This window comes from Cryptomeria japonica, chromosome 10 (assembly GCF_030272615.1).
Source record: "Cryptomeria japonica chromosome 10, Sugi_1.0, whole genome shotgun sequence".
Classification (NCBI taxonomy): Eukaryota; Viridiplantae; Streptophyta; class Pinopsida; order Cupressales; family Cupressaceae; genus Cryptomeria; species Cryptomeria japonica.
This window is the reverse complement of record NC_081414.1, coordinates 847,440,980-847,464,906: the sequence shown is the minus strand read 5'-3', so window position 1 is coordinate 847,464,906 and position 23,927 is coordinate 847,440,980.

The following is a 23,927-nucleotide window of genomic DNA, read 5'->3' as shown; positions in this document are numbered from 1 at the left end:
ATTGCCTTCTTATCCTCTAATTTCTCCTCTTCCTCTTTGGCTTTTTATGACAAAATAGGATTTGGTGTCAATGAAGTTCTGTGAGATGTATCTTCATAACAAATATCTTCAATTGTCACTTCATCTTGACCAGGAGGCTTAGTTTGATCAACTCCCTTCATTGGTGTAGTGTGAACCGGTTTCTCGACATCCTTTGTCAGATTGGGAATGTATGACACAACATTTCCTATGATCTCATCAACTGAGAAAACATCAAAACCTTCAGTAGAGCATTTTTCTTTACGTTTCCCTTTGTCAAGGGCAGCTGCACTCTGATCTTGTTTGTTTACCTTTGTTGTTTCTTCTTCATCTTTCTTTTGTTGATTCATGATTGTTTTCCACAAAGCAACACTTTCTTCATGTATTACTTCAACTTCACCTACAAACACTCTCCCTAATATATTTCTTATCTTGAAATATTGAATGCATGCTTCAGCTACTAGTGAAGCTTGATCAAGATCTAGATCATGTTGCACTTCCGTGAGTGCTTGTATCCTATGCTCTTTCTCAATAGCTAGAGAAATTTTCCATCTCCCTTCAATTTGATCATGCAAAACTAAAGGAACTATTCCATATATTTTGCTGAGAGTTCTACAAAACTTGTGCAAGTTCCAGATCAGAGCTTATTCAATTTTCCTTTTGTCTTCTTTATTATAGAGCGAATATGTTTTCCCAACACTAGACAGACCTCCAAATTCTTTAATCCCATCAACCAATTCATCAACTATTGGAGCTATGTTTCTTCCACTTCTTCTGACCTCTTTAATCTCCACATCTGATTGAGTGTCAGTGTTATCACTGTTAGGACCTAGAGGCAACTGAGATGGGGGGGGTGAATCATTTGTCAATTAATTTCAACCCAGATATAGCTTAATCAAACTTGATACTTAATACCGGTAAACCAAAATTAATGTTGGTTGACAGATTAGCAGTTAATATTAATACTAGTGAAACTCAATGCATAAAACAGAAAGAGAAACAACATCCACAACACATAACATAGAGATTTGTATGTGGAAACCTTGTAAGGGGAAAAACCACGGTGGGAAACCTTACCCACAATCAGATGATACTACTGCAGATAGTATGTGTATACAAATGGGGTCTGCACATGCAGAGATGCCAACCACCTAGAGCTCACTGTTCAATCACAAAATAGGATTCACATTGACTATAGCTGGATGGTTAAATCCAATGATAATGTACTACTCAAAATAACATCTCTGATGTTGGATTCAGTACCGGTTAAGCTCTGATAATCACCTTCAAATCTTCCTTGAACCTTCTCTATGGTATTCTCATATGATCTTCAATATTCACACATACCATGTTAAAAAACCATATACCATATACCATTACCTTCCTATTACATCATCTCAAAAATGAGATCTTGCATATATACAAAAACCTAGGACCAAATGTGTAGGTCGACTTACTAAGAATATTACAATAAAATCAATTACAAACAAGTCAAGATGTGATGCATCATGTCGGCTCAATACACTTACAACAATATCCAATTAATAAATCATCTCCATAATGTGTCATGCTGATTTGGAATAGATAATGCATGTCGGTCCATAACCTAGACCAATTTGCCGGTAACAACAAATATGTCAACCCGATTAGATCAATAACCAAAATAACAAAACCAAGTATCCAAACCATGTCTTCTACATAACCAAGTGATCTCCAGATGATAACAAGTCATCCTTAGTGCTAGTGAACAATATCACCTATCGGTGAACAATATACCAGTGACTGTGCATAAGTCACTGAACGTGCTAGTGAACATAATGTGTCTGTTCAACATAACCAAAGATCTCCAGAAGGATAAGTGTTGACATCAATGACAAAACTAATGCAACACATCCATAATACCAACAATCACCCCCTTTTTCATCCTTTTTGGGTTTCTTTTCAGCCTTTGTATCAACTTTTCCTTCACTCTTCTTCTTTTTGGTATAATTTACTCCCATCGATCTATCTTTACTTGGTGAAGATATAGGAGTGTATGTGTCCTTTTCTTTTGTATGTGTTGCTGACTTGGTGGTTGCAGTCCCCTTGGGTTTTTTTTTGACACTTTCTTCTTTTCACCTGTTAGTTCTTCACCTTTATTAGGTTTGGCCCATGTTTGTTCACTGGTACCGGTGGAGGTAGTGGCACCAAATGCTTAACCTCCATATTTTTTGTCAAGGGTATAAAAGATTCTTCTTACTTTTCTTTTCATGATTGGCACTTGAAGTTCCTATTTTATTTTGGAGCTTGCCTCCTCACAAGTTCCAAATCCCTTTGCCTTGTGGTCTACCGGGTTGGATAGTAGCATGCTTACATGAATTTTAACAATGTCTGCTGCAACCTCATAACCCATAGGTGGAACCCAAAAGGTTTTGAGTTGAACCTCTTGGATGATGCAACAATCTATGTCTACAAGAAATCTAATGTTGTCTTTGTACTTCTACACTATACCGATTGGTATTCTTTCCCTTTTATGCATCTTGATTTGAAATTCCTTAAAGCATCCCCACATTGTTTGTCCAAACCTATCTCCTAAATCCCTAATCATTTCACCTATCTGAACCATGATTGGTTTTTCTTTAGACCATAATATATTACCCTTACCTAGAAAGAAGTTTTGCACATAGAAAAATATGCATACCAGTAGTGAGCCATATTTGTAAGATTGCTTCTTGTCCTTCTTGATTCTCTTCATGTTTACTAGAAATTGGCTTCTGATCATCTCACATATATCATAAGTACAATTCTCCTTGATGATTCGATAGAGAGCATGTTTGGCACCGCTCGCCACACTACTCATCCAGCTTGATTGATAAACCATGTAACCCAACACTGCAAAAGAAAATCTTACTTCGACATCCTCAATATGAGCAATTGTCATTTGTCTACTATCACATTTGGATTTGGTTAACTGAGTAACTTTAGTTGATGAAATTATTCTTAGGGTTAGTGCTTCATTGGTTGCGCTAGACCCTATCACTCTTCAAATTACATCCTTTGAAATATTGATCGGTGCTTGAGCTTCCAGCCAGAAAAAATGATCATGTAACTGCTTAATATATACCTAACCCAGTTGGCATGAAATTGATCAGGAAAATCAACTGCATTTGACAAACCCTTGGTCTTTAGAGGTAAATATTCTACCTTCAACTGATCATTAATGTAGAATCCTTTAAATTCATTTCAAATGAATTTGTCTCTGAGTTCTTCAAGATTGGAATGGAAGTAGGAGCAAATATCTTCAACCAATAATACACCGGAGGGCACAGATGATAAGGCATCGATCATGTCGATCTCACCATCTTTTGTTGGATGCATCTTGTATTCAGGTTGAGGTTCTTTAGTAGATTCAACCAAAACAGGAGTCAATATAGGCACTGGCATGTTGACCTTTAAACAATTTTTTCTCAAACGGGATTTGAATACCTTCTCCTCAATTTCCACTATCACTCTGCTTGAAATTTTTGCACAAATATCACTAGAAAAATTTCAATTGCCTTTGGTCGCACAAGATCTCAAGAAAGTTCACAAGACATTAGGGTAAGTGAAATATATTGACATTTCCTTATTTATCCGTTGAGATTTATTGGTGTTAAGATACAACGGTTAGTATTGAAACTTATAACTTAAAGTACACTGATTTGCCTTTTACTGGTTGCTTGTTACCAATACCGAAACACAAACAATTAACTCACAAGACATTTCTCAAACAATAACTTTAGGCTAACATTTTATGCATCTCAACTATGTAGATAGACATAACCTTATATTAGTTAAGGGGAATAAAAAATAATCATACCATATGTGCTCCCCCTAGGCATCGGTATGCCTAGTTAGAAGAGGAATTGTCATCACCGATGAATGATGACTTGGTTTCATAATGACTTTCTCCTTCTTTTCTTTCTTCCTTCTTGATCCATGTCTTTTTCATTTCATTTCTCACTTCTTCAATTGTCTTCTTTCCTTTCAGGTCATTTTTCTCTTTATTCTTGCTAAACCGGTTCTTGTCTTCAGATCGGTTATAGGATCAGTTCCTGCACTATCTGGCTAAGTGACCGATCTTATGGCAATTGAAACATGTCATACCAGTTGTCCTCCACGGTCATGAATTATTTCTTTGGCCCATTCTCATTCTGCAATTTGTTGCAACATGACCAAAATTACCACAAGTAGAAAACGTGGCATTGAACTGATTACTCCTTTTATTAGAACTAACCGGTTTGAATGGTGATCTTGATACATTTGACTTGAACCTGCATTCTTCAGATTTGTGTCCAAACTTATTGCATGTAAGGAAATGTCCATTGAATCTTCTTCTATTTGACATACTACTAGATTGAGATCTACACTCATAAGCAATGTGGCCATACTTATGACAATTATGGCAGTAACCATCAAAGGTGAAAATCTTCTTTTGACTAACCGGTTTGTTTCTACAGACATCAGACTTATGACCCAGTTTACCACAATGATTACAAGAAGATTTGGAAAATTTCATACAGGTCCTATGGAAACTGGAGAATCATCTAAATCCAAAAGGATGAAGGATGATAGGAGGAATCATTCAGAAATCCAAATTGTAATACTCAAACTTGAACAGTTCAAAGGCTATACCCATTGTGTCTAGTGGAATTTAAGATACCAAAAATCACTCTCAAAGTGTTTGTAAATTTTTAATCATTTGCATATTAACCTCATGAAAGTGAATGGCCTAACGAGCCACTTCAAATATTTATCTAGGACAACACTTCCTCCAACTTCAAGGTTCTCTGTTGAACAAAATTATCAAGGTATTGTCTAAAGTTTTTTGGTCTTAAATTTGTTCTCCCGATCTGTCATGTATTTACACGCATTTCTCTGTTACAAACTCAACATTTTATTTCTAAATCAACATCTACTAACTATTTTCTTGTTGTTGTAGAACACAAAGACAAAATGTCTAAACTCTAAACAACATATTTCCACCTAACTTCACCACAAGGATTTTGGTAGAACTCTTCATGTTTACAGGTATTTAAAATTTTTAGTATCACTAATAGCTTATATATGTTGATATCTAAAACAGTAACCTTGTTTTTCCTAGTGTCTTTCTTATATGCTTCTGACACACACATCAGAAGCTCTTTATCAATCAACATCTCCTCAATGAATATCTTATTCAAATACTCCTGTGTGTTGTCCTTGCAGTCTTGTCTTTGTTGAAAATGTACTTCATAATTATATTATATTTGTATTCACACGGACTCATAATTTATAAAAATATTGGAGTTTGGAATCCGAATATTACCCGTTGTTCTATATTTTCTTTATTGAAAAAGTATCACTGATGTTTAATCATGTTAGCAATTATAGTAATAATAATTATAATAATTAACTTAAGTATTGATCAATAGTTGTTATGATTATTTGTTTCTGTTTAAATGGTCAAATAGATTATTCCGGTTTAATCATGTTAGCAATTATAGTAATAATAATAATAATAATTGTATGCGGGAAAAGTGGGTGAATAAAACTTAATATGTGAAAATATGTAAAATAACTAGTCCACACACACACACAAGACTTCTTGATGCAAGCTATGGAGTAACGATGTGTTACTCAGCTTCCCAAGGAGGGTCCCATGGTTCTCTATCTCACAATGTCCCTCAAACCAACATTTTTGCTCTCAGATTACTGAGCAAAATGGTTTAGGGATGGCAAATATGAGAACGAGAGATGCTTTTTTTTTAGATTTTAGTATGAGATGCGTTATAAGCTATGTATGATGCTAAAATGCAATAAACTAAATGATAAGATGACGAGGTTAGTATGAATAATATCCTAGCATGATATGTTTAATCTATGATTGAACTAAAATGATAAATAAATTACTCTAGGCATGCATATTAGTCTAATTTATGATCTAAAGAGAGGCTAAATGATGAGCATAAAATTGATATGAAAGCTTGAAAGAATTTGAGCATAAGTGTGATGCTTCAAATTTGAAAGATGGGTGTTTTTAAAATGGAGGAATGAGAGCTCTATTTATAGCACAAACAGAGCAATGGATGGTCAAGATTGAATGGTTTAATCAAGGGCCAAGTTTGAAAGTTGGGGATCCATGTGCACAATTTGCACCAATGACATGGTGACAAATGTCAACATAGGATTGGGTTGAAAGAAGAGGTTGGAGGCATTAAAGGCCTGAGAAGACCTCATGGTTATCTAAAGGCTAAGGGTCAAGTCTAAGTTAGGATTACCCACTGGATTAGGAGTTAATCCAAGGATAAACTTTTGTGCAAATGATTAAGAGATAATCATGGTCAAAGCATTAATGGCCTGATAAGACCTTTGGGTTGGGTAGAGGTTGAGTCAAAACAAATGTTTTAACCATGTGGGAGGGTTTGAAATAACCATTAATGGTTATTGGAGACTTTGGGGATTAAGTGGTTGAAGGTTGGAAGCCTTCAATGGTTTTCAAAGACTTTAAGGGTTTTGGTGGTTGAAGGTTGAAAACCTTCAATGGTTATCCAGGACTTTGGGCCATTTGAGAAGTGACCTCCCTTTGCTTAGGGATGTGACAAAGTTTAGAGGAGGGTTAGGTTAATTAGAAGTGATTAGAAGATTCTAGAAGGGATTAGGAAGGGGTTTGGGATTTTGCAAGTGGATGGGGGATAATAGGATTTAATTGAATTAATTGATTTTCATTCAATTTGGTTGTAATTTGGGAAATTAAATAAATTAGATTTATTCAATTTAGGATAACCATTTAATTAAATTTGAATTTAATTAAAAGTGGATAGAAGGGATTTAATTGAATAAAATGATTTATTCATTAAATGGTATATTGAATTTATTTTAAATAAATTGAGAAATTTACTTAATTAAATAGAGGAATGCGGGTAATTTAATTAAATTGGATTTAATCAAATAGAGAAATGAACATAAAATATTCATTTAGGAATATGGTCATTTTTATACGTCTACAATAATTAATTTGAGTATTGGTCAATACTTGTTATGATTATTTGTTTCTATTTAAAGGGTCAAATAGATTATTCTGAATAGAAATGAGATGTGATATTGTTGGTTTTTTAATTTATATTTTATTTCAAGTATACGAAAGGTGGTTAGATATGATGAGTTGTGTAATGTGTGCGAGGAGTTATATTTATGTTTAACTTTAAAAAAAAAAAATAGATATTTTTAAAAATGTATTATGGATATGAATAGGTGTGCATAGTTCTAGAATTGATGATAGATAAATGGTGTAGGTGTTGATTCAAATATTTTGTCATTGTTGGAAGATTATTTATTTTAGTTTGTTGAATGTTTCAAACTCTAAATTGATAAAGAGAATGATGTAGATGGATCTCGAGCTCCATAAGTTTGATCTCAATTATCATGAACTTCATCTAATGCACAAAATTGAAATTGAAGTATCTATTATAATTATATAAAGGTATAGGTGTACGAATTTCTAGAATGGATGATGGATAGACGATGTAGGTGTTTATTGGAATAGAGACAACCTTCCTTCTTCTTTTGAAATTAGAGGAGGAATTGCAATAATTTCATCTTCTATGTTGTAATATGCACCAAAAAATAATAATTTGGTGTTCTATTTACAATCGTGTTTATATGGATTCAATGGATTTAATATTTTTAATATTATTTGTACATTTTAAATCCAAACTAAAAAATTTATGATTTAATTGGCCTCAATTTCGTTGATGGCAATATGCACTTAACAATTATATCTTGTAGTTTATTCCATTGTTATCATTAGACAGGCAACAATGGTGAATGGAAATGATAATTGGATCCACATACTTTGTGCAAGTTAATAATAACCAAAAAATGGTAATCATGCTATGTGTACTTTGTTTACCACTATCACTATACATTACACCATGCAACAACTCACTATCAACAGGAACACGACGATTGCGTCCCTTTATAAAATTGTTAATTTGTTGTTTCCATTTTGAACTATCTTTGCTAATCTCAAAAATATTGCTTTTATAAATCTATTTTTCAACCTTATATTTTTATTTTGATCTTAAAAAAGATTAAATCAATAAATAATTTTTTTTTTTAAATATAATAAATGCATAAAGATCAATATAAAGTATTTATCAATGCATATATATTATCATGTTTCATGGAGATTTTATTTGTAGGCTAGATAATGTTGTTTAATTAAATAACATTTTAAACATCATACTAGAACTATTTTTCAAATAAATTAGAATTTTTTATTATATTTTTCATACATTAGAATATTCTTTAATTAAATTATATTAAGAATTATCACAATATACATTACAATATTTTTTAATTAAATAATATTTTTTTAATAAATTAGAATGTTTATTAATTAAATTACAAGATGAATTATTTATAATATTATATGTTTCAAATAAATAAGGCTTAAATTATTTATTTTTAATATTCATTTATGTTTGTAGGATTTCTTGAGTTCAAAGTCTTTTTCAAAGAAGCATTTTAAAGATTAGTCTTTTTAAATAGACAAAATACTTAATGTGAATTATATAAATACATTAAATGTTGTTTAATTAAATAATATATTAAAAATATTTTTTAAATAATTTGAAAAGTTTATTTACATTTAAATGTAATTTTAATATGTTTCAATGTTCTAATAAGTATATTTTTTAACTAAATAAATATTTTTTCTTTTATTCAAATATTTTTTTAATAAATTAGAATATTTTAAAATTAAATTATAAGATGAATTATTTTCAATATTATATGTTTTTAAATAAATTAAACTTAAATTATTTATCTTTTATATCCATTTATGTTTGGAGGATTTCTTGACTTGAAGTCTTCTAAAGGTTAGTCTTCTTACATTACATAAATTACTTAATTAAAATTATATAAATATATTAGAAAGTTGTTTAATTAAATAACATATTAAAATATATATTTTTTGGGATTATATGTTTATTGGTAAGATTATAAAGTAATTTTTACAATCTACTTTCATTGTTTTCAAAAAATTAATTTATGAAAGTGATATAGAAAAATGTGTCATAAGTTTTTGTTATTATATTTGATATGAAATATGTTTTCTTTATATTAGCTATGGTTTGACAAAAATAAAAATAAAAAATGAAACAGAGGAACAAAGAAGAGATTACCAAAGTAACTATCGTAGCCAATGTATGGAGTGAATGACAAACATTGAAAGGGATGAGCAAAGAAGGGAAATGAATGAAACTAACAGACAACAATATGCAAAATGAATGTCAGAGATTCAAATTAAAAATTTACATGGAGACGTTAACACAAATATAGCCCAACAAACACAAGAGGAATACCCCCATTCACAAACACAAAATGCAAACCAAGACAATCCACAAGGTACAAACATAAATAGAAATACACGCTAGCGCACATCTGAGGGATCATGTTTGGAACAATACATTGATGAACACAACATTCCTAGGGTACGAACTATTAGAGATGAGGGAATTGAAAAAAATCACCCCCAACTATTGCAAAGGCAACATATCAGATGTGACCAAAATATAAAAATGAGTGTACAAGAAGAGGCAATAGAAAGGAATGTAGAAGAGGAAGATTCGAGGTCTTCAGAATTTGTTGCAAAAACACCTTAAAATGTAGCTTAGCATGCATTTCAATCTAATTTGCAACCACACAAACATGCAAAAGCAAATTCCAATGGATTACTTGAAACAAATTTCACATTTCAAATTAGATTTTGTCAAAAATTAGATAGCTTGGTGTAGACGTATAAAAATGACCACATTCCTAAATTAATATTTAATGCTCATTTTATTCTCATTCCTCTATTTAGTTAAATCTAATTTAATTTAATAATCCACATTCATCTATTTAATTAACTAAATTATTTTATTTATTTATTTAAATTCACTTAAGCCCTTCACATCATTTAATTGAATAAATCATTTTATTTAATTAAATCTCTTCTCTCTACTTTTAATTAAATTTACATTTAATTAAATAGTTCACCCCAAATAAATAAATCTAATTTATTTAATCCTCCAATTGTAACCATAATTAAAATAAAGCAATTTATTTTAATTAAATCCTATTATCCCTCACCCACTTGTATTTTCCTACATCTCCCACTTGCCTCTTAACCCTCTCTCTAAATTCTTCTAGAACCTATCTAATCCTAATCAATAAGATTAAATCCTTCAATTATCCCCTTTCCCTAAATTTGAGGAGGTCACTTCTCAAATTTGGAGTAAAGTCTTCCAAAGGCATTAAAGCCTTTATCCCTTCAACAAGCTAACTTGTTGAATACCCCCAAATTTGGAAGGACTCTTACAAATTTGTCCCCAAAGTATTCAAACCATTAATGGTTAACTAACCCTTTGTGGCATGGTTAGAGACTTTTTGCCTAACTCAACCCTCATCTAACCCAGGGGTCTTATCAAACATTCATTGCTTTGACCATGGTTATCTCCTTAACCCTTGCACAAGAGTTTATCCTTTGGGTACAAGCTTTATCTAATGGATAACTCTAACCTAACCATAACCCTTACCTTCTAAGGTAACCATGAGATCTTCTCAAGCATTTAATGCTTCTTACATCCCCTCTCAAGCATTCTTATGTTGACAATTGTCACCATTTCATTGGTGAGAATTGTAAATATGGATTGATAGCTTTCAATCCTGACCCTTGATAAGATCCTTCAATCCTGACCATCCATTGCCCTACTTTTCTTATAAATAGAGCCCTCATTCCCTCATTTTTATCATCCAAGTCTTTAGCATCATACTTATAGTCAATTTCAGAAAGCATTTAACCTCTCTTTGCAATAGAAATAAATCTAATAATCATTTTAGAAGCATTTCTATCATCTTAGTTTAAATCATATAACTAGTATATCATGTTAGGATAGTATTTTTACTAATCTTGTCATCTTATCATCTAGTTTAGTTTATTTGTTAGGATCATGCATAAATAGGATGCATTCATACTAAATTTGATCTAAAGCATCCATCATTCTTGCATTTGTCATCCCTAAGTCACTTTGCTTAGTGATCTGAGAGCAAAGGCATTGGCTTGAGGGACCTTGTGAGATAGAGAACCATGGAACACACCTTGGGGAGTTGAGCTATTCCTTATAGCTCCATAACTTGCACCAAGAGTCCCATTGGTGTGTGGGCAAGTCTTTGAATATTTTCACAATTTAAGTATCATTGAGCTGCTTTTCCTGCATACATTTCTGGCGCCCACCATGGGAGATAACCCCATTAATAAAATTAGTTTTTGAATATGACAACCTTTGCAAGTACACAGGATGCAAGAATCGATGCATAGGAAACATTTCATAGCGCATCCAGTTAAAACTTTAGCGCACTTGAAATACTTTTCAATGCGTTGGATTCATCTCTTAGCGCATAGGAACCCTTCTTTAGTGCATAGAGTTTTTAGTATTTCTTGTAGCTTTCAGTGTGGGAATTTAATAGTCCAGCACATTTGGTAAACAACTTAGCACGTCGGGTCTATTTGATAGTGCATCCGGTTACTACTTCAACACATCTAACGCATTTGATAGTGCATCACAGACAGAAAGCAAGAAATAAGTTGTAACAAAGACCCCAAAAATTAGACTTGTGGAAGTCCACGAAACCATCTTTTTGCTAACTGACTAACTGATTTTCTATAGGTTACTAACAGTTTAAATTGCAAGTTTGGAGTCTATTTTATTTAGGCTAGAATTAAAGTGGTTTAAATTTTACTAACTTTTCTAAGTTAGTTAAGATTAGAATTCCTTTCATTTCTTGTTTAAAAAGTGAACTCACACCTTATTTTGGGCACCTAAAAAGAACAACAACAAAAGGAATATTTCTTGCTTTCTTAGGAGAAATTTTTTATTTTGGGCATTTAAAAGAACCAACAAACTTTCATTTTTGCAAAAAAAGATTTAAAAAGAACCTCACCATCCTTTGATGTTTAAAAGGATCAACTTTATTTTTTGCAAGGTAAAAGAACCTCACTTGGCAAGTTTTACTCAAAGTAAAAGAGGGAAGTTCTTCCCCTTTTGTCAATTTCTTTTGTTGACCAAAGTTGAAATATTTGCTTTGTTGAGTAGGTTTCTTTCACTAGATTAGATAATCACTGATTTCAGAAAATAAAATAAACACCATGCTTTTATGGAGCAATATCTCCATATGGACTTTAACAAATCATTGCAATAAAAGGCTAAAAAGAACACTTGTGTGCTTTTCTTTGAAAGTGGAAGGTATATGCTCTCCCCTTAGCTGGGTGATCCAAAATCCAAACCACTCTTACGCTTTTAGTGTTTACAACATTTTAAATCCTTTAGCAGGCCTGCCCTCCCGAGGAGTTAACAAATCTTAAAGCCATTCTTTGACCGGTGTGAGGGGAATGACCTATGTGGGAAACGAATTTGATGCCAAGTGTTCCAACCCACTATAATCAAAAGTGGAGGGTGATGAAATTCCCTTTCAACGGTTGCACGCAGCGATTAGCCTTCCCCTAGTATCTTTATGATACATAAAGCATTTGTTATAAAGGTTGGGAAGCCTCCTGAGGGAGTTTATCACCGACGGCCAAACATGAAGCCTAATTACGAACCTTAATATTAGAAACCTTGAGCCGAGTCAGTATCCAAACATGTACAATATCATAGTGCAAGGGTGGGGAAGAATCTACCCCCAAGATTACTCACCATATATCTCCCAAGATAACTACTCAATTGTGAAGTAATTCACTTTGAGTTAATTTCTAGCAAAAGGCAAAAGAATGGGCGCCCCCTAGGGGGTGACAAGGCTGTTTGAGTTGACAGAGTATCAAGACTAGTGAGCTATGCTATTCTCGATGACCCTTGAATAAAGAGTCTGACTGAATTGTTTTATCTGTATCTAAACCTGTTAAAACACTGGGGATTTGAACACACCTTCGCAGAACATACACTCATTGTTTAGCTGCATGAATGCGGTGATAAGTTGATGCTTTGACATGTTTTTTATCATGACTCATAGGTTTTTGGCATCTTTTGGGTTGAATTGTGATAGTAAATTATTATGAATTGACTATATGTAATCCATGTTTTAAATCTGAACTTATGAATTCATGTTTGAACTTTGTCGGTTAATTCCTGTAGCCATGCCAATTTATTCATGCAGCCAAATGATTTGTCCCTGTGATATGCGGATTATTTAGGATAATGTCATATGTGAGTTAATGAATGTATTAATTAAGTAAGATACATATGCATGTCCTTGTATGTTGTTTTTGTTTTAGTGCAGATAATAATTGATGTTGTGGTGGATGATTTTATTTTGTGCCTAAGGACTGGAGAATCACGTTCAGATAACTAGAGATCAAACTGAAGGGGATCTGAGCAAGCACAATGTATGGCATAATCAGAGCAGTTATACTTCACCATGGGAGTTTAACTCTAGTGCATATTGAATTCGCAAAATATCGCTTTGGTGTGCAAAGACTGTGGTTCGATTTCAGATCCATGGTTCCTTCAGCCAAGCTCTCAGTTATCTCCTTCATCTGACAATCATCCGCCTCTTCTTCTGGGCGTGATTTGAGTTGTCCATTGTAGTTGATATTTTATTTATAGTAAGCTCTTCTTTCTTTCTTAGAGTTAGAAAAGATAGAAAGGAATTGAGCAGAGTTTTGACAAGCATTCCAAATTTTCTCTTTTAGAATATGTAATCATCTTCAGGAAGAAATGAATAAAGAATATGTTGTTTTGATCTGTTAAAAGTATTTTTCTAGAAGTTTGATATCACTCATCCAAGGGGGCCCACTTGGTGAGTGATCTTGTGTTTATGATCATTGAAGTTATTTTTTACTTAGTTGCAGTAGAAGTTCATGACTAGATGGTTCCTGCAGCCAAGAAAGAACAGTGTGATTTCTGTTATTTTCATTAGATCATTCCAACATTGTTTTGTGAAGCTTTCATGTAGCCTTTTATGATTTCCATTCTTGCCTTTCCTTTCTGCATAATGTTAGTTACTGCAGTAATGCAGAATAATCATTTAGGGAACTTAGTGCATATATATTGCAGACCCATTTCAAGTTTTATGTTCCTGGATTGATAACTAAATGAACACCAGCCATGAAAATAGTAAACTCTACCATATGAATGTCCAAACTTTGGATTGAGATTTCAATTAGAGATATTATTATCATTATAGTTGGGGTAGACATGCGGCACATTCTACACTAATGTGTAACATTAATGATGATTGCATAGCATTTAAAGCGTTTGTGATACACTTAATGCAAATGCATAAAAACCGATAGGCGAATGCGTAACACAATGGAAACATTGATCACTCAATTTTTTTGGAAAATAGCAAAAAACAGGCAAAAAATATCAAGAAAATTTGGAAAAATACCATGTCGCCAGTCCCAATAGGTCTCTGATATGAACGTACTCAGTCAGACAGATGCAATCGAGCTTTATAACCAGCCATGATGATCAAATACTTAGAAGAAAGCACACAAATTGCGGAGAAAACAAAGAACTTACCAAATACAAAATGAGCAAATGAAAACCTAAAAATCTCTATTTATAACTCAAAATTAGGGTTTTTTGGACACCCTAATGCCCGTGGTCCCTGCCAGCTTCAAACAACTTGTAGCCTACTCAAACGATCTTGAAATTACACAAAACTTCACACGCTTGCTCATTAAACTAGTATCGAAAACATGGTCTCAATTTTTGAATTTTTCGACCACCTTTTCTGAGGGGGCATATTTACACTATACAACAGTAGTAAGGAATACTGGGGTAGATTTTTTTCATTTTCTTTGAAACAATGTCATTCCAACTTTGTCTCAAAGAGGGGCAAATGTAGACACCTAAAAATGTCTCATTGATCATGTACTAATTATTCCTCTAATTGATTAAATAATTCTTTAATTCTTTAATTAAGTTAATTAATCTTATTCTTCTAATTTCATATTTCCTCATAATCTTACTAATTATTCTATTTCCTATTCTTTCATCATTTAATCATTTTAATCATTTTCTAAATATTAATTAAATATTTGTTATTTAATTAATTCTAAATTAATTCCCCAATTTAAATATTCTTTATTATTTAAATAAAATAATTCTCAATTTCTATCTCTGATCATCTAATCATTCAACCCTTTTCTAATTAAATATTTATTATTTAACTAATTATGATTTAATCCTATAAATTAAATAATCTTTATTATTTAATTAAATTCTATTTCTAAAATAATTAAATAGTTTCTTTAAATTATTTAATTAGCTAGTTAATTCTTGCATTTCCAAATCCCCAAATTCTAATTTCATTTAATTTCATATTCTTCTAATTTATTCTAAATTCAATTACATGTGCATGATTTCAAAAATCAAATTGAAAATCAAAGTCAAGTTCTAAATATATTCAAATACTAAATTGAATTAAATAAATTTAATTATTTGAATAAATCTCATGCAAAGATTAAATTGAAAATCTAAGTTAAAATGCAAGCACATTCTAAATTAATTAATTCAATCAATTAATTAATTAAATCAATTATCTCTCCAATCTCTATTTCCACCTTTCAGTTAGCTTTTTCTAATTAAGCTTTCTTTGTCATCCTCTTTATTTCCTCCAATCATTCATTTTCTTCCCTCAGTCAGCTTTTTCTCAATCAGTTGGCTCAATTAATCTATTCAATCTATTGAGTTTCACTCCTACAATCAATAGTTCAACTATCAATTTTCATGTGAGCTCACCTGAGTTCCACCTCTTGATCATTTTGTTCCACCTTTCAATCAATCTCATCCAAAAATCTATAAATTGAGCATTCAATCTCCATTTTCAATAATCACGAACTTTGAATCTTTGTGTTACTTGCAGGTTGCTAGTACAATATCTGAGAGCCATCATACCACATAGAAGAGAAGAGAAATGGAAGTTATACGTCATCACGGAATAGGGAGTCTTTAATTGATTTCATTTATAGTTCCTATTTTGCTTGATTGTGTTATTTCATTGTCTGTTTGTTAGAATTCTTTCATTAGATAGGGATTCGTGATTTCGCTTTGTTTCTAATTGAATACTTGTTATTAAGATAAATTTTATCATATGACAATGATGATGATGATGTAGATGGTGATGCTTTGAAAGATAAATTTGTCTTAATTGTAGCAATAGGACCAAATTCCTCAAGCTCAAATGTTGAAAGTTTTCCAACCAAGGTATCTCTAGATACTAATGTATTAGGCATTGTTCTCAACTCATTAATAGAAGTTACTTTCATTTTGTATGTCGGTGGAAATGCTCTTAAAAATTTAGAAACAATTTCATCTTCACTTAAGGAACCTCCACAACATTGTATTCCCAAAACAATTTCATTAACCCTTTCCATAAAAGGAAAAAAAATTCATCTGCTTCCATTTTCAGATTTTCATACCTAACCCGGAAGCATTCTAGTTTTGCAAATTTTGATAGTGGTATCTCCTTCATTCAATGTCTCCAATTTATCCCAAATAGCTTTAGCAGTAGATCGATTTGATAAGCCCATGATTTTCTGATCTGACAAGGTGCTCAAGAGTTCTTCTCTTGCTTTGCAATCATTCTCTTGATCCTTACCCAATGTTGGTGGATTAGGTTGATTCGGTGTAGGACCAACATAGCCATTCTTTGTAACATCCCATATGTCTTTTCCAATGCAATCTAGATGTGTCTCCATTCTTATCTTCCATATACCATAGTTAGTTCCATTAAGTTTTGGAGTGTCCTTCCTAAAAAATTTAGTTGACATAGAATCTCCTCAAGTTGTTAAACTTCTGCAAAAAAAGGACTTAGCTTTGATACCAATTGTTAGGACTTGGAGGCAACTGAGAGGGGGGGGGCGGGGGGGTGAATCATTTGTTTGTTAATTTCAACCCAAATATAACTTGATCAAACTTGATACTTAATATTGGTAAACCAAACTTAATGTCGGTAGACAGATTACCAGTTAATATTAATACTGATGAACCTCAATGCATATAACAGAAAGAGAAACAACATCCACAACACATAACACATAGATTTGTATGTGGAAACCCTATAAGGGAAAAAACCATGGTGGGAAATCTTACCCACAATTAGATGATACTACTGCAGATAGTATGTGTATACAAATGGGGTCTGCACATGTAGAAAGGCCAACCGCCTAGAGCTCACTGCTCAATCACAAGATAGGAGTCACACTGAATACAATTGGATGATTAAATCCAATGATAATTGTACTTCTCAAAGTAGCATCTCCAGTGCTGGATTTTGTACTGATTAAGCTTTGACAATCACCTTCAAACCTTCCTCGAACCTTCTCGATGGTTTGCTCATATGATATTCAATATTCACATATACCATGTCACAAAACCATATACCATATACCTATTACATGTTACTCATTTATCTCACAAATGAGATCTTACATATATACCAAAACCTAAGACCAAATGTGTAGTCGACTAACTAATAATATTGCAATTAAATCAATTACAAATAAGTCAAGATGTGATGCATCATGTCGGCTCAATATAATTACAACAATATCCAATTAACTGAATCATCTACATAATGTGTTGTGCTGATCTGGAATAGATAATGCATGTTGGTCCATAACTTAGACCAATTTACTAGTAACAACAAATATGTCAACCCGTTTAGACCAATAACCAAAATACCAAAATACCAAAACCAAGTGTCCAAACCATGTCTTTGACATAACCAAGTGACTCCAAATGATAACAAGTCATCCTCAATGTCGATAAACAATATAACCTGTCAATTAGTGATATACCGGTGACTATGCATAAGTCACTAAACTTGCTAGTGAACATAATGTGTCGGTTCATCATAACCAAAGATCTCCAAAAGGATAAGTGCTAATAAGTGTTGACATGAATGAAAAAACTAATGCAATGTATCCATAATACCAATAGAAGTTAGACTGGAATATGTGCCAACCAAGGAACAGGTTGCAAACATATTCACCAAGCTGCTACCTAAGGATACTTTTGAGTATCTCAAAGGTAAGCAAGGGTTAATCCCCCTACATTCTCTAAGGTGAGTAAAGATTGGAACAACATCAATCTGGTATGATTTTCTTGAAAAATATATGTATTTGGATTGATGATTATTAACTACTCCTATTAGGGGGAGCAGCCATTGCAATATGTGAAATAGGATGTCTAGACTACACCTTTGGCATTGTTGTCAAAGGGGGAGTGAAGTTAGATGGAAAATGAAAGGAGATGAAGGCAATGTGACATGAATGGAAGCCAGTGAGAGGGGGAGATTCAAATAGAGTAGCTGATCAGGTATAGAAAAAGAAGAAGTGACTGGTTTCTAAAAGAGAAGTTTGAAGTATTGCCATCAATGCCATAGGGGGAGATTGCTGGCATAACTAATGGTGTTGGCACAATTGGATCATTAGTTAGTATTGTCATGGATGACACACTTATTGGTGAATAAGGCGAAGCTCATAGGAAAGGAGGTGTGGTAAACCCCAATGGTTTACTCATGGATGCAAACAATATGGAGGATTCAGTGCTTCCCAAATATGCATTATTGACACACTTAAGTAGTATGTTCGTAGAAGACTAATCGGTTGAAGGATAAATAGAGTAGCTGACTTATCAGTCAAGAACTCGATAGGTGTTGAGATCAGTTTCTTAAAATTGTTAGATGAAATGATGATGCAGTCATAAGAGGTGACTTAGATTGTAGTTTAGTAATCTTATCCACAACTGAAACACTCTGGACAGATAGGTGATCAATTTGATTGATAATTAGTGACCAGTGGAAAAAGATGAAGAGTTACATCAGTGAACCGGTGATACAAGTTGAAGAATGCTATCCATTAAGAATCTTAGAGTAGTGACTGATAAGCTAGATGCTAGGACCAAAGGTGACTCAGTCATGGCGAGATATCAACAAACAAATGACTAGTGAAGTCTACAGAAGTTAACAACTAATAAAGGTGATATTTGTGCGGATTTTCTAGTTTGCATTAAAAAGACAAAACACGACCCAAAGTTTGGTGAAATCATAAGTTATAGAGGCAGATAAGGATGAGTTGCTAGCAAGATTGATGGAGAGTGTGTAGAGAGAGTGCAGGAAGATTTGGAAAGATTTGAATTACAAATCTACCAAGTGTTAGGTGTAAACGCATTGAGGAATCGACGGGTATGTGTTGGAAAATATGGTATAAAGGTTTTTGACGAAAACCAAAAAGATTGATTGTAAAATTTTGAAGAGAGGCGATCCAACAAGGTGAGAAGAGGGCAGCACTACTAAGTGAATAGAAGAGTGGTGAAGAGAGTGTGCAGAGCTTGGATAGTATGAAGAGAAGAGAAAGAATTCAGAGCCCCAGTAGAGTGCATATCAAGTGTAGTGCAGAGCACCAGTAGACTATAGATAAAGTGTAACTGGTGGTCAAACTGAAGAGCTTCATTTGGATCTGATTAATCTAAGAGTAGCTATTACAGTAGATCATTCTCTCTGTTGTTTTCTAATAACTACAACAGTAAAATCCCTTGACTGGGTGGACTTTAACTGGTCCCTTTGTAAAATCCCTTAACTGGGTGACATCTTAAATGATGATCCTAAGTCCTTTAACAAGGCTACCTCTAACAGGGTAAAGGTTCTAACAGGCCTTAAAGAAAGTCCCTTAACCGGGTGGCACCTAACAATGTCTTTGTAATCTCCTAACAGGGATGGCTCCTCACCGAGCGTACTCTAGAAGAGTCCAAATTTTGTGAGTTTCTACTCACACTGTGGTTTTCTCCCATTTGGGTTTCCACATGATAAATCTTGGTAGTCATGTGTGTTTGATTTTATGTGTGCATATTTCTTATTAATGCTTCTTATACTTGTAGACACCTAAAATTGTCTTGTCTAATTATATAAATATTTTATTTATTTAATTAATTCATCCTAATTCTTCTATTAATTAAATGAATCTTTATTTAATTAATTAATTCATCCTAATTCTTCTATTAATTAAATGAATCTTTATTTATTTAATTAATTCATTTATCCTCTTCTAGCCTTATTCCTCATTTAAATAAATAGTTTTATTTATTTAAATTCCCCTTTTCCTAAATTAACTAAATACTTTTATTTATTTAATTGATCCCACTTCTTCTATTAATTAAATAAATCTTTATTTATTTAATTAATTCATTAACCTTTTCTACCCATGACACATTCCATTCATCTCTTAATTCCTACACTACCTACCCTCTCATTATTTTCTTATTTTCTCTACCTACCCTTTAATCTTTGCCGACCATTTATCATTTACACCTCTCAATCTTATCCCTCCATTTCTTATAGTGTCTTCTATATAAGGAGATGATTCCTTCATTATCAACCCTAATCATTATAATCAGCTAATCATTATATCTGACTATGCATTCGAACTTCCATACACGATTAAGCCTACTTGCAACCACATTTTCATTCTTTGTTGAGATCTTGTGTACACATAAAATCTGAGAGCAAATATGTCAAGCAAGATAAATGGAGATAGGAAGAATGGAGATCCAAACCCTATTGGACATGTGATGGTATAATAATTGTGATTTTATTTGATTTACATTGTCTTAGGTAATCTTCATATGTTATGGTGGATCTTTGTTGTTGTTAGGCTAGGGTTTTGTGGTTGAATTCTATTTAGTCTTTCAATATTGTTGTATCCACTTTCACCATAAATATTTTGGCATGCCCCGTGGGACATGGATTTTTGTTAAATCTATGTTTTTTGCAGGTTTTTCTAACCCTATATTGTTGTTTTGTAAAACAATTTGGAGAATAACCTTGTGCAGCTAGGGTTTTGAACACAAAATCAAGATCTTGGAGAGTTTTGATCCGATCTCACAAACGGTTTGGAATGTTTGCACCAAATGTTTTTTCTAGGTTGAAAACAATATCAAGATCTCTCAATACAAAATTTAGAATTTTCGAAGCATATTTGCATTTTCCATTAATATTTTATGAATTTTCATAGAAAAATAATTTTGAGAGAAAATGAGAGAATTTTTTGGATTTTCTTACATTTTTGAAAATATCTTAGAATTATACATAGGATCTATTCTTTGTGATTTTAATTTTGATGCAAAATATTTCCTTAAAAATTGGATCTTTTTTTTTTTTCAAAAGTGGCAAGCCACTAATATATATATATATATATATATATATATATATATATATATAAGAAAACTGATTCAGGAGCTCAATAGGGAAAGAACTAGGAAGAAAACCCTATATCCTTTCTCAGATACAGTGATGAAGAAGGAAGGAGGCTATGAGAAGAAGCCACCCGATCTTGAGAGATAAATAGGGACTGCCCATAAAATGACTCTTAGGGGCCAAAAAGAGGGTAACCAGTTAGGACGAGACCGAAGGAAACCAAAAATAACCAAACCCCTTAACCAGTTACCGTGGCGACTGAGGAGTGTGAATCTGATTGTCTGAGCACTAATGAGCTGCACCAACTGGTTTCCCATTATGTTGTACTGGTGCTTTGATACTGGTATGATGTTCTTATGACCTGTTCATAAAAAGAGAAGCCTCCAATATCGGTGCTAGTCGACAAACAAAGAAGATGACTCCTCTATCAGTTTTGTTGCCATTATATTTTCCATCCAACAAAAAATAGCATATTACGGGTAAAAAAAAAAAAAAACCGGAATAACTTTACTCGTTCATGGTGGCGTCTTCCTGGGGTTGAATTGCATGGGCATCGAAAATGGGCAGAAAGGAAGTAGTCCAGCCCGTGAATTCTGTTAAGTTCTAATACTCAATGTAAAGTACTGATGCCAATAGCTAACAAGATGAGAGGGGGGGGTGAATCATACAAACTTAATCTTCCCTAAAATCAACAGACTCAACTTCGGTAACTTATACTTCAACAACATAACCAAAAACTGCTAAACATGCTAACTCATAAACACATAATCATTATAACACATATAACACCAAATTTAATGTGGAAACCCAAATAGGGAAAAACCACTATGGGATTTTGGACCCACTAAGAAATATACTCTTCTAGAGTATGCTCGGTTAAAAGAAAATCCTATTAAAGATTACAAACACATTGCTAGATGTGACCTAGTTAAGGGATTTCCCTTAGATCTGTTAGGATCTTCACTTTGTTAGAAGTGACCTTGTCAAAGGATTTCAAACACTCATTTAGAATGTTACCTTGCTAGAGGGTTTAAAAATAAGACTGTTAAGTCCACTCGGTTAAGAGATTTTCTGTCACTTACAAAATAACAATAATAAAAATATATCTACAACTTCACATCTAAAATGCTAAAGCAGATTCTATTTTACTCAAAACAATTTAGTCATAGGACTTATTTTGTCCCTCTACTGGTCTCCCTACTCTGTTATTCAAATAGGTATCCAAGCTTCTGTGCTCGGTAATCACTATGTAGCATCCCTGTGCTTACACTTTCCCGCATACATTGTTTATCAACAATTCCTTATTTATAAACAATTTGCTAACGGCTTAATCTCCTTGATCACATTTCCCATGATCAATCTTAGCCATCAGATCTTCGATCTTGACTAGGTTCAATGTATCCTTCAATCTGAAAATGTTTTACCTCGCCTTGGGACTTGCATTCCTTTCTTGGAACTTGCACAAGGTTATTGTGGTTCAATCTAAGCTGTAGATCTTCCTGTTGATCTTCCATTGCTATAGATCCTTAATAAACTTCATGCGCAGCATACCAATCATTTATACATCTCCAGCTCATCATTGTCTTTCATTAAATAATGCTTGTATTCATCCAATGTGCTTTGTCATAACTCGGTTGCAACTCGGTAAATACTAAACTTTACTCAGTAGACATTCCGCCTTCATTAACCAATATCTATAACCTTAGGGTTTACCGACTAGGTTCTTTGCTTGGTGACATAGTATAGTATTAACCTTACAATCAACAACATATGTAGGATATCACAATAATATAAACATCATGATCTCATCATTGACTAACTCGGTAATATTTGCCCATTGAATATCTTATTTCTCCCCTTTCTTATCACATTCTTTCTGTGTCACTTACCGACCACTTAATACTCATCAAAACATGTTTCTTAAGATATGGCAACATCATACTGAATCAGATAATCAATTTCTTAAAATCAATGACAAAATAATGTTATAAAGATAGTTATTATCCTCTTTCAGTTATATCAATAATCTTCAACAACCTTCTCAATATCCTTAATGAATATCAACAATCTCCCCCTTTGGCATTGGTGGCAAAACCTACTTGTAAATGGTAATACCAACAAGATATTCAAATTGATTGGGATTCAGATTGTTGTTAGACTTCTCCTGTTATCCTTGAGCTATTAAAATCTCCTGAAGTCTTCTCCCTTTTGTAATCTTCTCCCCCTGTCATTAGTCTTCAGTTATCTTCTGCATTTAGGATTTTACCCATTTGGTCTTCTCCCCCTTTGACAACAATGCCAAAAAGTAAAAGAACTAAATCATGATTTCTTCCCCTATGAAGTCATTTGCCTTGCTATGTATCATCTTAGTCTCGGTTAGAGCAACTTGTCTCTATTCACTATTTCTGCACACCTTTAGAAAACCTTCTAAAGTGCATAAATCAGCATCAATCCACACATGATATTCTGTAGATTCATCGAATTGATACTTTCACTGAACTCGGTCAGTGAGTAGAAGATAGGGGTAGGACCCCTAGCTAGATTCTGAGATACTCAAAAGTGTCTCTTGGTAGTGGCTTTGTGAAGATGTCTGCTATTTGCTCCTTTGAACTGATATATTCTAGCACAATTTTCTTCTCTTGAACTTCTTCTCTGAGATAATGATACTT